This window comes from Dicentrarchus labrax, unplaced genomic scaffold, assembly GCF_905237075.1.
Source record: "Dicentrarchus labrax unplaced genomic scaffold, dlabrax2021, whole genome shotgun sequence".
In the NCBI taxonomy this organism is placed as follows: domain Eukaryota; kingdom Metazoa; phylum Chordata; class Actinopteri; family Moronidae; genus Dicentrarchus; species Dicentrarchus labrax.
The window spans coordinates 22,520,855-22,538,270 of record NW_026136710.1 but is presented as its reverse complement, the minus strand read 5'-3'; the positions used below and the strand labels follow the sequence as shown (position 1 = coordinate 22,538,270).

The 17,416-nt window shown below is 39.2% G+C and overlaps 1 long non-coding RNA gene across 3 annotated transcripts; it reads left to right on the top strand.

Moving 5' to 3' along the window:
• The first annotated feature begins 5,141 nt into the window (after positions 1-5,141).
• On the top strand, positions 5,142-16,510 carry LOC127371011 (uncharacterized). 3 transcript variants are annotated; one of them, XR_007886336.1, is made up of 3 exons: positions 5,142-9,445; positions 9,888-12,173; positions 12,324-16,510. It is a non-coding gene; the product is annotated as an uncharacterized LOC127371011 (long non-coding RNA). The 3 variants fall into 3 exon arrangements; XR_007886337.1 differs by having other exon boundaries at positions 9,888-13,878; positions 14,853-16,510; XR_007886335.1 differs by having other exon boundaries at positions 9,888-16,510.
• The last annotated feature ends 906 nt before the right edge of the window (positions 16,511-17,416 follow it).

The following is a 17,416-nucleotide window of genomic DNA, read 5'->3' as shown; positions in this document are numbered from 1 at the left end:
ACACACAAGGTTTTTTACAGTGCTCTACACTGTAAAAACAAATTTGTCAGACAGATCTTAAAAATGTGTGACCTTGTGAATAGAGACTTTTTTTTTTTTCATTTCTCCTCCCTACATGATGTATCCAATAAATCAAATACATTGACTGGAAATGCTTGAGATTGGAGGCAATGCCCAAATATGTCCTATAACAAGGTTTCCCCTGTCACACCAACAGTGTGTGGACAGATGAGTGTGATCATCCAGGACAGAAACAGAAGCATCAGATTGGCGGGAAGCCCGAGTGATATGCCATGATGAGACTTTTGTTGTGCTGTGTTCAGTACATTTTCACAAACTGAGGTTTTGGATAGAATGGTACAGTAAAGGATCAGTTATGAAAGCCTTGAGGCTGATAAACACAGGACTGCTGCTGAATGCTGCCACCTGATTCAATATCACTTTTTTCATATTCAGGAAGACTTTTGATTAAAGGAAAAGTTCAGCATTTTGGGAAATTAACTAGACAGAGCTAGACAAGAAAATTTATACCACTCATATCTATATGGTAAATCTATCACCAGCAGCCAACTAACTTAGCTTAGCACAAGCACTACTAACAGGGGAATACAGTTAGACTGGCTCTGTCCAAAGATAAAAATCCTCCTACGAGCACCTCTAAAGCTCACAATTTTTTATATTTCATTTATTTAAATGTACAACATGTAATTTATGAAGCGAACTAAACATGTTTATGAATTATCCCATTGGTCTCCTCTTTTCCAAAACAGACCCGCCGAATAAAAATCAGTTTCTCCCACGCTGTTGGACAGACAAAGTCCCAGGGGGCTGCGAGCTGGGCTGCTGCTAACGTTAGCTCAGCTTGTTTCTCTGATAACTTAAGATCCAGACGTCCGATGACTATTCAATTCAATTCAATTCAATTCAATTCAATTCAATTTTATTTGTATAGCGCCAATTCATAACAGAAGTTATCACAGGACACTTTTTTTTTTTTTTTTTACATATATACTTTATTTTTATTGCCTTTTTTTAATGCAACATATAAACACTGGTAAAGATTTTAAGAAAAAAAAGGAGAAATAAAAAAAAGAAAACAAAACAACATCAAAAAAGGAACATGCTGGGTTGCCATGTCTCTACAGTTTGTTCCAGTGATAATGTAATAGTCCTTATCCTGTCATTGATGTGTGGACAGTCCATTTTTCCCACTTTTCTCGACTTTCTTCCTCTTGAGTCCTTATCTTATGGGTCAACTGCTCCATGACATATACTTCAGTCATCTTGTGTTGGTGGATCTGGTTTGTACCATTTTTTCGTAATTGCTTTTTTACAAGCTGCTAACAAGATTTTCAACAAGTATCTGTCCTCTTTTAACACAACATTCCCTGTCATATTGCCTAAGTAAAGTAATACACATGACTTGGGTATATCATAATCCAGAATTCTGACAATAACCAGGTGAACATCCTCCCAAAATATTATAATTTTAGGGCAAAGCCAAAAAACATGAGAATGATCTACATTTGTTGCCCCACACTTTCTCCAACATGGCTGTGGTACCGACAGGTATTTGTTCTGGATTTTAGGTGTGATAAAGAATCTAATTAAGTTCTTCCAACAAAATAATCTCCAAGCACGTGATGATGTGGTTGACTGTTGTGTTCTCCAAATATGTGGCCATTCATCTTCAGAAATATTCACTCCCAGTTCTCTTTCCCATTTCAGCTTCACGTATAAAGTTGTATTCCCTCTTCTCTCCATTAGATTGCAATACATTGTAGATATTATTCTGTATTTCTTTGAATTGTATATTCCAATTATGGTTCTGATTATTCCGTTATTATCTAAATTTACATTATACTTTATTTCTTTGTCAAAATAGTCCCTTATTTGTAAATACCTGAAATGGTCCTGATTGTTTAATTTATATTTTTGTTTAATCTCCTGGAAACTCATAAAATTCCCATTTTTAATTAGTGTACACATTGCTGTTATTCCACTTGAAATCCATTGTTTAAATGTCTGGTCAAGAGAACCCATATAACCCATATATACCTTGAAATGTTTTTATCCCATATTCTAAATTGTTTCTCAGGTATCTCAATAGGTAGCGACTGAAACAGGTAGAGAATACAAGGGAGAATATTCATTTTTAAGGTCTCTATTCGTGAACCAATGTCTAGTGGAAGGACAGCCCACCTATCCATATCGTTCCTAATTTCCTTATCCACTTTGATGTAATTGGCTTTGTATATTTCGTCGATTCTTCGTGTTAGGGAGACCCCAAGATATTCAATTTTTGTTGCATTCCAATTCAAGTTGTACTTTAATTGTATGTGTTTAGGGGGGTGATAATTTAATGTTAAAATTTGTGTTTTAGTCAGATTCAGCTTATATCCCGAGCAGAAACCAAACGTTTCAAGTTGGTTGATTAATATGGGAATACATGTGTCTGGGTCCTCTAAATAACAAATCACATCGTCAGCAAAAAGCCCAATGGTGTGTACTTCTCTCCCAACCTTTATCCCTTTGAGATCTTTATTCTGCCTGATTGCTTGGGCCAGGGGCTCTATGAAAATTGCAAACAAGGTTGGTGACAAGCAACAACCCTGCCTGGTAGACCGTTCTAAAGTTATGCGCTCAGTCAGGCTACCGTTTATTCTTATCCTTGCAGTTGGTCTTTGATAAAGTGTTTTAATACATTCAACGGCTTTGTCGTTGAGTCCGAATTGTTTAAGAGCCAGGTATAGAAAAGTCCAATTAACACTGTCAAATGCCTTTTCCGCATCCAGGCTTATCAAGGCCGCACTAATATTTTTGTTTTGGATATAATCCATGATGTGTAGAGTTCTCCTAATATTATCATGGGTTTGACGTCCGTTAATAAAGCCTGTCTGATCTTCCTCAATAATGTCACTAATAAAATGCTCATATCTTTTGGAAATAATAGAAGTATATAGTTTATAGTCAATATTAAGTAGTGATATAGGTCTGTAGTCTGAACAAGTCTCGCTGTTATTTTTCTTAGGGATCACTGATATTACTGCTTCCTTCCAGGATGGGGGGATTTCACCATATTCAAGTGTATAATTAAATGATAATTCAAGTAGTGGTATAAGTTGCTTGCTAAATGTTCTACACCACTCAGATGGTAGGCCATCACTGCCGGGAGATTTACCTGTTTTTAATTTATTTACTGTCTTTTGTATTTCTTCTTTTGTAATGGGTGAAGTCAGGAGGTCGTTCTGATTTCTCCCAATTGCTGGTAAGTCCAGTTTCTCAAGAAAAGCTTTCATTTGGTCTGTATCAGCAGATGGGGGCTGGCTATATAAATCTCTATAATAATTCATAAATTTAGTTTCAATCTCCTTGGGTTCATTGACTATCTGATTTGTGTTTATATCCCTTATCTTATGAATTGTCATGTCCTCTTGTTGTTTTTTTAATCTTTTTGCCAATAATTTGGTTGCCCTCGGCCCCACTTCATAGTAAGATTGTTTTAGAAATCTTGTCTTCTTTTCAATTTCTGTAACTAGTAGTCTATCTATATTATCCCTGATTTCTTTAATTTTTGGAAGCAGTGAAGAATCTCGTGTATTTTTATGTTGCTTTTCAATTTTGAGCAGTTTCTCCTTTTCCTTCATATAAGTTTCCTCTTTAGTTTTTTTAATTGCTGCTGTCTTTGCAATAAGTTTTCCTCTAATCACTGCTTTCAGGGCATCCCACAAAACAACGGGCGTGACCTCTCCATTGTTATTTTCCTTTTGATAAATTGTGATGTCTTTCTTTAGCTCTTCCACTATTGATTTGTTATTTAGTATTCCTACATTTAACCTCCATAGTGTACTTTTCTCCTGCGGTTTTAATTTAACTTCAAGATAAACCGCACAGTGATCCGATATGTCTGCTTGTAGAATTTCACATTTCTGTACTCTATATAACTCCTTTTTATTCATGAAAAAATAGTCAATTCGGGCATAGCTGTCATTGGGGGGCGAGTAGTGTGTGTAGTCTCTTTTAGAGGTATGTAATTCCCTCCAAGTATCAACTAAACCAAATTCTTTAAATGTTTTCTTAATTACTTTGGTGACATGATTGGTACTTCTATTCTTGTTTGTTGTATCTAATTTACTATTCATCACAATATTAAAGTCTCCACCACATATTAGTATTCCATCCATTTCTAAAATTATGGTATCTAGCAAGGTTTTAAAGAATAGCTTTCCAATATCGGGTGGAGCATATACATTCACCATTTCGTTTTCCAGTTTTCCTCTCACAAGGACATATTTCCCTTCTTTATCACTGATTTCTTTGATACACTCAAATTTCACCGAATTGGGAATAAGTATGATAACACCTCTTCTACACCCATAGCGAAATGAACTATAAAATAATTTTGTGTAGCCAAACTTCTTGAGCTTCTCGCTTTCCTGTCTAGACAGATGAGTTTCCTGTAGGTATACAATCTGTGATTTATCCCTCCTTAGTTTAGTCATCACCTTCTGTCGTTTCACGGGATTATTCAGGCCATTAACATTCAACGACAGTATCTTGGTATTATGCTCCAACATTACTGTTTATGAATTTGTGTGGCAATCCAACTCTGAACATAAAAAACACAATATAACTATAACTATAGAACAACAATAACAATATGACTTCCAAAAGAAGGGATGTGTTTTGACATCCCTTAAGGTCCCTGTTGGTGGGAGGAGGGTAAAGTGCCTCATTTCTATGAGGGCCCTCCCTAGTTGTGAGAAGATACCCACTATTACTAGAATTGTCCAACATTAGGTGCTTGTGTAAACTACATACTGCCAATCGGTTTCACTAACTTAATAACATAAGTCCTGAGTCTTTTATCCTGTGTGGCCCAGGGTTGGATGTTTTCAACAAAACCCCTCACTCAAAAGTAAATATTCATTCAAGTAGGTAAATAATAATAAAATATATCGTAATAGTAATGTTTGAGTTTACCGGGACCACAATTATCTCCTTATTCATTTCAGTTTTCTCACTCGGTGCCTCGTCTGAACTCTGTCAGCCTCTCTCTTGCGCGCAGAGCTGCGCTCTCTGAAGCGATGGTGCGTTTCCATGGCATCACCGCTTCCAGTCGCTCCTCGGCGGCCGTCGCGGCGCTCACCTTTGTTGTCACCGTCACCTTGACTCCGCGTCGAATCAGGTCCTGAGCCGCTTCGTCCGCTGTCCCGTAGATCCTCAATCCGGAATCCCAGTGCACTCGCATCTTCGTGTAGGGCGTCTGATACCGGATCCCCTTCTCCTTCAGCGCCGCTTTGATGGGCCCGTACGCCTTGTGTCTCTCCATGATGTCAGTCGCGTAATCGTTGTCAAAGTAAAGTCGTTTGCCGTTCATCTCAATCTTCTGTTGCCAAACTTTCCTAAGAACCAGCTCTTTAACATGAAACTGTAAAAAGTTTACTATTATTGATCTCGGGATGAGGGAGCAGCTGGTTTTGGGATCAGTGCTCTGTGCGCCCTCTGGATCTGGAGCTCCACTCCGTCAGGCAGGGTAAGGCGGCTTTTAAGCAGTTCTTTTACAAACTCACTTGACTTGAACTCCCCTCTTTTTCTTCTGGCACTCCGTAGATCCTGATATTATTTCTTCTTGAACTGCTCTCCAAATCGACAATTTTGTCTCGCATCTCCATGTTCTGCTTCACCACCCATCAACAGCGTGTCTTTCATCTCTAGGCAGGCTGACTCCAGGTCGGCTATCCGGGTTTGTGCCTCTGCATTGTTAATGTTTTGGATCTGTAGCTCTTGCAAAACTTCCTCTTTAAACTCTGCGAAGTCGTCTTTCACAGCTTTCTTAATTTCGTTTTTAAATTCGCTCAGGTCCTTTCTCATATCTTGTTTGAAGCCTTTTAGCTCCTTAGTGAGTGATTCAAGCAGAGCGTTTTGGTGGATGCAAGCTGCTGTGTTAGCTTCACCTGTCGATGTTCCTCCATGGTCGCCATCATCCACGTGTTCGGCAGACTCGGTCACCTCCGTGTTTTCTTGTGCTTTGTTCATTTTCCTGTCAATCCTCTGACCGCTTCGCAGTTTCCCTCCTTTCATACTTGATTTAAAAATGTTTTCAAAGCTACTTCTATTGATAGGAGGTACTTTTCTCAAACCTACTAGTGGGAGCTCACTGCTACGCGTCCATATTGCTGTAGCGTCGCACCGGAAGTCTCAAGTTCCTCTCAGGACACTTTTCAAATAGAGCAGGTCTAGACCGAACTCTTTTAATATTATTTACAGAGACCCAACAGTACCACCATGAGCAAGCACTTGGCGACGGGGGCAAGGAAAAACTGCCTGTTAAGAGGCAGAAACCTAGGACAGACCCTCTAGGTGGGTGGTCGTCTGCCTCGATCAGTTGGGGTGAGAGAGAAAGAGAGACAGAGAGAGAGACAGAGAGAGAACAGAGGTAAAGACAGAAGGACAGAGACAGAGACAGAGGTGCACAGCAACAACAGTAGCAACAACTACACTAATAGTAGTGACTGATGATGATGAACATGAACAACGATGGGGGACAATGAGCAGTGTTTATAGTAATAATAGTAACTGTAGTAATAATAATACTAATAATAATAATAACACTAATATCAGTAATATTAGCGATGGCAGTCAAGCAGGACCATGGCAGGAGGCTCCGCCAGGATCCATGAGAACCTGCGAGACAAGAAAGCACAAGAACTCCGGGGAAGAAGTGAAGTTAGTAACATGCATTAATGGGACATGAATGAGTACAGAAAGAGAGAGAGAGAGGAAGAGAGGAGCTCAGTGCATCATGGGAAATCCCAGATAGTCTAGGCCTATAGCAGCATTACTAAGGTATGGTTCAGGACTCACCTGAGCCAACCCTAACTATAAGCTTTATCAAAGAGGAACGTCTAAAATTCTTCATCCGGTTCAAATCTAGAGTTAAAAAGCACCAAGATCTAAACAGTGGATGGTAAAAATGTTGCTTCAGACTGGATAAAAATTCCATGTATGACAGCTTCTGGCAGACAACCACAACGCTGGCGCAGGCACAAAGGGGTTATGACGCCATTGACAGGCGACCGGTGAAACGCGTTACCTGAATAAAATGACAGATTTCTCTGAGTTTGAACATTTGGGATAATGGAAGTACACAACTCAACTACATATAGAAGATATTTATAGATATTTATTGTGGAAATGTATTATAGCATATTATAGCTTTAATTTGTACAAAAACTTTTCTTTTAAGCCTTTTGGTGTAATTCCTTTCCACCAGAAAAAAATATTTATTATCATATTCTTGTACCATGACATTTCAATTGTAGAAACATGGCTTTAGATGTACTATTCAAAGCTGTGCAGTTAATAAACAGAAACAGCAGGTCAGACCACAGATGATTGTATACTGTACGTCAGCGTTCCATATTAGTACAAGAGGGTTGGTGAACTAGGACTTACACAGACGACAACACCGACATGTTTTAACATTTATATAAATTGCTTTACTTTGAATAATAATTTGTATCTGATATGTTGTTTTCAAAAAACTATTATTACCAATTATTTATTCATTCATACTTCACTGTAAAGTCCATTCTCAGTGGATGTGCACTTCACTTCTACATCACACTGTACAAGTTGCATACTGGACCAGCACTGACTTCCAAACTATTTGTGATGTTACAAATCATGCTCGTTTGCCAAGCCACTTAAATTCATGATAGATGAATATGAGGGGCTGTACAAGCCATAATTCATCCCGACCCTGCACACGAATAATGGCTTATACGACCCCTCATAGATGAATGTGAAAACATCCTTCTAGAGTCAAACTTTGCACATACACCATTCAAACAGCACACTGTAGGGACAAGAATATTTTTGACTGGAGGGGGACTTTAATGTTTTGTCATATTTAAAGGGTGCTTTTAAGGGAAATTGGTTCTCCACGTCACTATATGTGGTAGGAAGGTGGAGATAAAGTCTAATAATAAAAATTTAAAATAAATGTGTGCATTATGGGTTGCAAGGTCAGTTTGAGAGTCAGATAAAAACAATAAAAAAAAATTAAATCCCTGCAGAGGAAACTGATGACTCTCATGTGTGGAGATATGAGGTTTCGGTCTCTGTCATTAGCATTAGTGTCGGTCTGAACGCAGCACATTAGCTACAGGTTTTACTGCGCTATAATTAATCCTCTTCACGCTCATCTATAATTCAGGGAGGTGTTTTTTTTTCTTCTTGGATTTGGAAGAGAGAGAGGGGCTTATTTAAATTTGACACAGTTTGATGAAAATAAGGTGGTGGCAGTGGTTTGTCTGTCTCTGTAATTAAACAAGCTTTTAATGTATAATTTAGTTTTTTAATCTTAATGGTTTCACCCACGGCATGTCTCTGGCCTTCGGGGGAAAAGTGATTGTAACCTTTAATCCTCCAGAAGACAGAAAACCAGTAAAAATCAGTACAACTCAGATAAGAGAAAATACAAGAATCAGTCTGACGATATTGAGATCTGATTCTGATTAAAGATGCAAAAAGACAAAAATCCTCTGTGTTCAATCCTTTCATTTTGTCCTCATGCATATTTAACATCAAAAAGCCTTTTTAGACATTTAAATTAAAGCAACCCTTCATTTCACATCAATCTGATGACTGTAAACTAGCTTCAAATTCTGAAGGAATTAAACCTCTTTTATAAAAATTGCAGTGCAAAAGAGAATCTCTTGAATCTTCTTATTTCAGATTAAAAGATATCAAATATTCTCTTAAAAGTCAAATCCAAACTGTTCATGTTCAAAAATCTCCTTATGAATTAAGAAGTCATTTTTGTGTAACTTAAAACAAATGAAAACAAGACTAATTCTACATTCACACATACAGAAAGTACCACACATAACACGAGGAAGTGCAGACTATCTTTGTGTAGGGTCTTTTTTTAACGTGTTTAAATTCAGCTTAAATTGGCAGCTGTATATTAGATTGTTGCATAGGGAGTTTTGATCAAGATTTTAACTTCTATTTTTATTCATCTTTCTGGTGTTCTTTTTCTTCTTCTTCTTTCTTCTTCAGCAGTGACATCCCTTATTTTGTCTTGTTTCAAGATACAAACACAGATTGTTACTAGAAACAGGTTGAAATACTTTTTTGTTCACTTCTTTTAAGAACAACCAAGGCTGGACAAAGAAGGGGAAAAGTTGTAACTAAAAATAAGTTAATTTTTACTAAAAGACAAATTAAGTTAAATACAACGAAAACAAATCGCCTCCAGCCTACATAGTCTTGCCACCAGACCAGATGAACTGGATCTCGACGATGACCCGACTCCACCCACCAGGCTCTTGGGAGACACCTGCTCAGAGGAACATTGTTTTCTGCACTCAACTATAGACAAAAGTTTCTTGAGAGGATGGGGATGTTTTGTTTCTATGATAAATTTCTTCTCAAGGTCAGTTTCTTCACAGTTAGAAATTATATTTTCTATCTTTAGCACAAGAAAACCTAAAACCCTAATTCTTTGTCTGCACAATATATGGTGTTAATATTTTGTTCACGCAGGTTGTCCCCTCATCTGTACATAATAATAACTTGTGAGCACTAGAAATTGATCCAGTATCTTGCAATATAACTTTTGAACAAAATATATTGAATTAATACAAGATATGGATCTTGTGTGTGCAAGCCAGCAAGTAAAAAATGATCATCTTTGGGACCACACTTGTTGATGTTGTCTCTTTACACACAGATTTAATGACCAGAAGTGTCTTTGAACGATCAAACGTGTAATCGAGAAAATAATACATAATCCTGGATCCTGTAATTAAAAACACATTGGTTAATAATTGTCTTTTTCTAAATCAATCCCTCATGTTTTTTTCTTCTTCTCGAAGCCCCTGGGAGAAGATCACAGTCTAATCAACATGGATGTTTAAAAGAATCACTCTCAGAAACGCTCCAACATCCTCCTGCTCGGCGTTACAGAGCTGTGAGTCACTCCACTGAAGGAACCCGGCGAGGGATGAAAGTGGTATTAGTGCCGGTTAATTCGTCCTGACAGTTGGAAATGTTAAATCCTGCAGGGGGCTCAGCTTAGTGCGCTCGCTCTCTGCCTAAGTAGGTTAAATACAAACCAGTGTGATCAATCTGCAGACACTAAATAAATCCACGCAGCCGAGCCAAACACCAGCTGGAAACTTGTAAGGAGGAAACAGGGGGAAAGTAAAGGAGTTGAAGTGGAGCCAAGACACCTTGGAGCAAGGCACTAAACCTGCTCAACCAGTAGAGGCAAAGATGGATTACTAACCAGAGCAATGGGGCCAGCACTGAGGAGACTCTGACAGCCAGGAACCTCTGACCACCTCTGAAAAGAAGGAAGAAAAATTCACAAGTTAAAAAGGGAATAAAGAATTGAAGAGGGGAAATGAGAAGGAAAGACAGGATGAAAAACTTGAACAAGATACATGAAGAAATGAAAAGGAGAGAATGAAAGAAAGAATAGATGTGATAAGTGGAGAAGAAGAAGGAGAAACAGGGAACAAAGGGAATAAGAGAAGCACAGAAGTGAAACAGAAAAGTTTAATCTTTTGGGATTGTGGTACCTTTCATACTTTGTCACAGCAGCAGGGTGTAAATGTCCACATCCTCAATGTCAGCTAATTTATTTCCACATTTAACAGACACACAGGGCAACATTACAGAGTCCAATGTGAAGTGAAAGAGGGAACTGTTCAGAGCCAACTTTTTCTTGAGTAAATGAAGCGTTACCTTTATGAAGGTATAGGCCTGATGCAGTTAGCTTTAAATTGGTGCTCCACCCTAAAACGTGTTCTTTGAGCTGTAAACTAAATTATATGACTATACTAGAATGAAACACATCAATACTGGTATTAAAATTAGCATTATTACCAAAGTTACAAAAATCTGCATTTTGTGGGTTGAAAATGGCTCGACCGGCTCTCTATTGTTCTGAGAATGTAAGGCCAATGCTGACAGTGTTGACACCTCTTGCAACTCTTTGTCATGAAATGTATATAAAAACTGTTTTAACGCCATAGCTAATCAGAGAAGGGCAGCCTACCTCCCCCAGCTTCCGCTTTGTGAAAGTTGGAGTCTGTGAAACTGCTTTGCTCATTTTCAAAGTATTTTAGTCTTTGCTAACTCTCTTATTAGTATTTTTCTTTTCTGCTACAGTACACCCTCAACACTGTAGAAGCACCAGACTGCAATCTTTATCTTGATCCCACACTGACAGTCCCCCCTGGACATATACTACGAGAGAGTTAGCCTCTCTGAGCACTTAGCTCAGCTACAACACAGGTACCACACAGAAACTTTTACAAACAGCCATGAATCTGCGACAGTGGACTCTGTGTTTCCAGTGCAGACATCAACATAAGAAAAGATGGAGGCTGTGTGTCTACTTTCCTCCCACTATACAAAAATTAAGCCATAATATCCCAGATACGGCCGCTGCTCTGGTGACATCATTAGGAGCCAGAGTCTGGGGTTGGTGCTGTGGTATTGAGGCCCCGCCCATATGCCCGGCCGACTCAGTCACAAGCAGGACTGTGCTGACAATCATGACGAAACACCCCCTTTTTATGGCTTAAAACCAAACTGATCAGAAAAAATTTAACTTTAACTTAAATCAGTGTGATAAGAGCTATATAAAATGCCAGAAACCCTCTTTGGGAAAAATGTATTTGATGTGTGCTTTGATTTTTTAGTTTCGCCCATGTCCCAGCTTTATGACCTATACTGCAGTGAGCCACCAGGGGGCCACCAAGATGTTTAAGTTTCACTTTTGTCCATCTTTATATATGACGATGGTCTCACAGCAGCTGCTCGTGGGTGGTTAGCTCTGACTACCAGCTCTCTGTTCCTGCTACACTGCTTAAAGGCCCAATCCATAATCTGAAAATGGCACCTTTTTTGGAAAACTATGCCACATTTTGCTCCACTGTTCATTTAGGGCAGTCAAAGGTCCCTCAGAGTGGGGTTGTGCCCATCAGTGACAACATACATAATGCTGCCAGCGAACAAGATTCTCTATTTTGGCTATCTAAGCACAGAAGACCAGCTTTATAGAGAGCCTCTGGGAATCATGTATACAGTACACTGTCCATCAAACATCAAGAGCCAGAATCCCGTCCCTACATGAGGACCTCAACCGAAAGGTACTTTTATAGAATTGAGTCGTAAACATGAAGGGATACATCATGTTTTTCCAAGTGGGTGTTTCTGTGACATTAAAGGCAACTGTTGACAGAACTTGTGTATCCAGTGGTGTGTCTTCTATTTCACAGCAGTGTGTTTTACTTGCACAGGGAGACGTTGGTGCACAAACTCCATGACAAGCAGATTGAGCTGTTCCTGGCTTGCTTCCTGAAAGGGGAACACCTCACTCAAGTGTTACCCAGGGCTCTGGGAGTGATGGTGCTGAGGGATAACATGCCGCTGCATGCCAAGGAGATGTATCGGGACATGAAGCAGACACATTCAGAACCAGGAATCCCAATCATGCTACTAGTATCCAAACAACATTTGAAAAAAAAAATTGTCATTGTTTTGAGAAAACATGGTAATGTAATGTACTATATTTCAGCGACTAAAGCCTTTCATGGGAAATGGTGAGAAAAGTCTACACCACTGGCTGTATGCAGAAGGCCAGACCCACTGCTGAGAGGCCACTCAGGCAACCATCCAGCCAACCAATAAGTTGAATGGAATGCTGGGCCACCTCTTAGCAGCTGGCAGTGATATTCTCCAAAAGATCATACAACTATGATCTGTGCCTGGCCAGGTTCAAGTAAGGAGAGAACATCGAAAGGTAAGTACCCACCCCTCAGTGCAATGGTCAAATGTGCCCTCTGCATCTTTCATGAACCCAGCTCAAAGTCATCTTTCAGCCTGATGAATGAGATCATCGACCCCAGAAGCGGAAACATGCACATCTCAACATTCATAGCCATCCAAACAGTCAAATACACCCTTCAGTCCAGGGAGGCTCTTCAAAAGGGAGGTCGGGTATAGAAGGGTGGACTGTACACTCTATAAGAACATCCGATCAGCAGGAACCACTGACCAACGCCAACAGCAGCAGAATCTGCTAGAAAAATGATGGAAGCAGAGCAAGTATAGCTGCCAACCATCTGACAGTCTGCAGAGCAAAACGCAGACAGCTAAAGAGCAGAAGGCTTGATACGGGAAAACAGCAAAAGCGGGCCCTTGAGATACTGGTCCAGACCAAGGAGAAAATGAGGACAGACCCCTCACGTTTTGTGTATCATTCATAGTCTTTTAAGACCGGTTTACTTTTAGCCCGGTGGCTCAGTGGTTAGCACTGTTGCCTCACTGCAAGAAGGTCCTGGGTTTGAATGGGCAGGGCCTTCCTCTAGGTGATCCAGTTTCCCCCAACATCGAACACATATATGTTAGATTCTCCAGTCAGTGCCCTTGACCAAGACACCAGCCTATAACTGGAGTTGGTCCGTTTTTAGTACATCAGTACATATGTGGCCTACAGGTGAATATGTCTGTGTTGGGGTTAAATACAGATTTAATATAGATTTAATATTCATTTAAAATTAGCGTGTTACTTGTTAATTATTTTGCACATTAAATTAAACACAGTACCATAGTACGGTGGCCCGGAGGTGCAAATCACAACGGCAAATCAGAAAACACATAGATATGGACTATTGGAACCCCTGTTTCTACCTCTCTTAGGTATCCCACATTAACATGGACGTATTAATACAATATTTTCCTTATTTAGTGGTTTACATTTTTCAGATTTGGCAACTTGAACGCATAGGTCTGGCGGTGTTGTGTTTCCGGTTCAAAGGACGGACCAGTTCTTTTGTCCAATCAGCGACAAGGGTACCTACCTTTTCCGGTTTGGTTAATGTCGTTGTGTTTTCTGATTTGCCGTTGTGTTTTCTCTTTTTGTGTTGTGTTTTCTCTTTTGTTGTTGTGTTTTCTCTTTTTGTGTTGTGTTTTCTGATTTGTCGTTGTTTTTTCTCTTTTTGTGTTGTGTTTTCTGATTTGCCGTTGTGATTTGCACCTCAGGGCCACCGTACCATAGAGATACTACATAAATTTATATTTTATATTTTATACTTGACTTTTGCAGTACTTTTCTCTTACTATGCTTAATGTGCCCGGTATGCACCAAAATACCAAAGCAAAATATGTTTGTTTACTACTTAAAGAACTAGGCTGTAGGATTTAGTGGCATCTATTGGCGTGGTTGCAAATTCAACACGCAAACGTGAACGGCCCTATCTACAGTCAGTGTTTCGTTTGTCCCTTGTGGGGTACTGTAGAAACATGGCAGTTCATCATGGAAGGTGACCTGTGGCATCTGTAGATAAAAACTGCTTATTCTCAGGTAACAAAAACAGGTGGCCTCAATCAACTATCAGTTAATTAAAAATGTACAGCTTGAAATGTACTAGTTTGTACAACATGTTGTCCGATCACAACTGAAGCAAATGTCTTTATAGCTGTTCTGAACGGCCACACTGGGAGGCAGAGTGAAAGGTCTGCTGTCATAGAATCAAGCAATAATCATTCCAGTGGTAATAATAGCGCAAACTTTCTGATATCTTTACATAAAGACAATCGTTTGCACACACAAATAGTGACACAAGTCGCAAAGAATAAGAAGAGTGAGAGTGAGAGTTTGAGAGGGAAGTTTAAAGTTTATCATGCCTGGTTTCTAACAATCTGGGTCCAAACTCACAACAGGCCTTCAGTTGTCTTTAAAAAGTAGAATATTTGCTTTCAACAGAACCATTTTATGATGCAAACAGTCTCATAGTGTGGTTTCAATGCGCCGTTATCTGTTTCAGTTAATGTCAGTGTGGGTTGGCTTGAGCTTCGCGTTGGATAAACCTCTTGACGTTCATCTTGCGACCTGCTCAACTGGGACTGGAAGCGTGGTCAGACAGTCAGATGGACGGATGTTGGAGGAAAAGGCCCCGCAGCTGCTCTGCTGCATGAAATTACAGAGAAAAACACGGCAAGGAAATTTATGCTGCTGCCTCTTTGTGTTCACGCTGTGAGAGAGAGCAAGCTGAGCGGAAACTGATCAGATCTGATCAGAGCCACGCTCAGGACGAGGCCAGCGGTGCAAGGCTGACTCTGTGAGTCTGTGTGTGTGTGGGGGGGGGGGCACACGTTCACGCAGCCATAAACTAATTTCATCCAGAGTCGTGGTCGCAGCTCGTCTAAAAATACTAACGCCTCACATGTTTTTTTATCTTCAAACTGGAGGTCAGAATCAGAATCAACAGCAGCTTTCAGTTCTTTACAGGAGCTGTCCTACATTCAGAGTTTGGTTTAAAAGCAAACAATAAAAACTTTTGTTTTTCTTTTTGTGTCTTTTAACATTTCTACAGGCTGACTAGCATGTAATTATATTCCTTTTGTGCCTTTAATTAATACATTTTACTAATAATGCCCATTTTAACCTTTTTTTAATACATGCATTTTTAAACAAATTTTCATATCTTTTAGTATTGATTATGAAAATCAGAGAATATCAAACTGTTTCGACGCTCAGTGTATTTCATTCTGAAGGTTGAAGGTCATCACGTAGCTGCTCAGCCCACTTAGCAGCGATTAGGCAGTCAAGGTTGAAGATGATATTTAGAGAAAAACTTCAGGCCAAAAGCCGAAAACAAATAGCTGCTCATTACCATTAACGGGGTCAACAACAAAATTATGGCAACATGTCAATAAAACAGAACTGACACAGAGCTGTGATACAGCTGACACCAGAAATATATTTTCAAAGGACCAGACTGCTGTTTTCATTTGTTTTACACAGCATCTTTCATCCAGCAGCTGTTTAGAGTCCATTGTTTAAGGCATATTCTTACTAGACAACACTACAAATACACTACCATATACTTAAAGCAATATTATGTCATTTTTCTAACTGCTTCCAAGTAATTTTGATGCTACACTGAGTTGTAATAGGTTGAATGGCGCTTCTGTCATGTTTGCTGAAATCATAACAAATACAAGTGTACAGCTGTCCACATTTACCACAGTGGTATTGCACTCTGAAACTTGGGATGCCAACTTGTAACAAATACCAAATCTTACATAATGTTGCTTTCACTATTTTGGATGGACCCTGGGTGGAGCGTAGATCAATCTGAACACACCCAACTTTAAGCTTTAATGTCTCCTTAATGGAATTTTTATTCAGAAAATATGTCCTCAGATTCACATCAGAGGAAGGTAAATCTTGTCAGAAGAGCGTAAAAATGTTCTTGCTTTTGTACTTGCAGAGAAAAGTAGGGGCTTTTTCAACCACCTCAATACAGTGTGGGTTTTCCTGGAGCAGCAACTCATGGACAGTAGAGGAACTGCAGCTGAACACACTTCTCTGACTGAGCTGAGGACACTTGTGCTTCTTACTTCCTGCAAACTTTCTGTTTGCAGTTTGTCTTGTAGCAGATTAATGTTCCCGAATTAAATCTGACAAATCCCAAACAAATGACTGACTGACATAGATGTGTGTGTGTGTGTGTGTGTGTGTGTGTGTGTGTGTGTGTGTGTGTGTGAGTGTGTGTATGTGTGTGTGTGTGTGTGTGTGTGTGTGTGTGTGTGTGTGTGTGTGTGTGTGTGTGTGAGTGTGTGCATGCGTGTTTTTGCGTGTCACCCTAAGCCTTGTGGCTAATAATAATCTGAAGGTACAGGCAGTGTAACAAATCAACATTGAATATGTATGTCAACATCAACAACGCACGCACGCACGCACGCACGCACGCACGCACGCACGCACGCACGCACACACAAATACATTTGAATTATTCATTATTTTGTTCACATATATTCACGTTCATCTTAAAAGTGAAGAAACAAACTAAACAGTTAAATCAGTTAGATTCCTGATTTGGGTTCTTTCTGTCCCATTTGTATCATCTATAATAATAATAATAATAATTATTATTAAATATATAACTAAATTAATATATACTCATTAGTTTGAAATTTGTTATTTTTGTATGATTTATATTTTGGATTACTTTAGGAAACAAACTAAAATATTTAGGGACAAAAAAACCCCCCACAACAGTTGACAGCTGACAACCAAACATGACAGCTGTCATTATATTCTGTGTATCATTCGTTTACTCTATTGTTACATCATCAAGACGATGGCAAAAAAATGGCACACTAATGACAAAAAAAAGTCATTATTCAGTCTTTTAAGGAAATCAAAATTGGAAGATGACTTTTAGTGTTTTCATCTTCAGAGTTAGTAATTTCATTAACAAGGACCCGCTGTCTACCGTGTCAAAGGGTGAGAAAGGCACTGCAACATTTTTTTCATACTCCATCCATTAGAGTTCACTTAAAATTACAGCAACATTCATGTGACCAGGTGCATGTCTGAAAT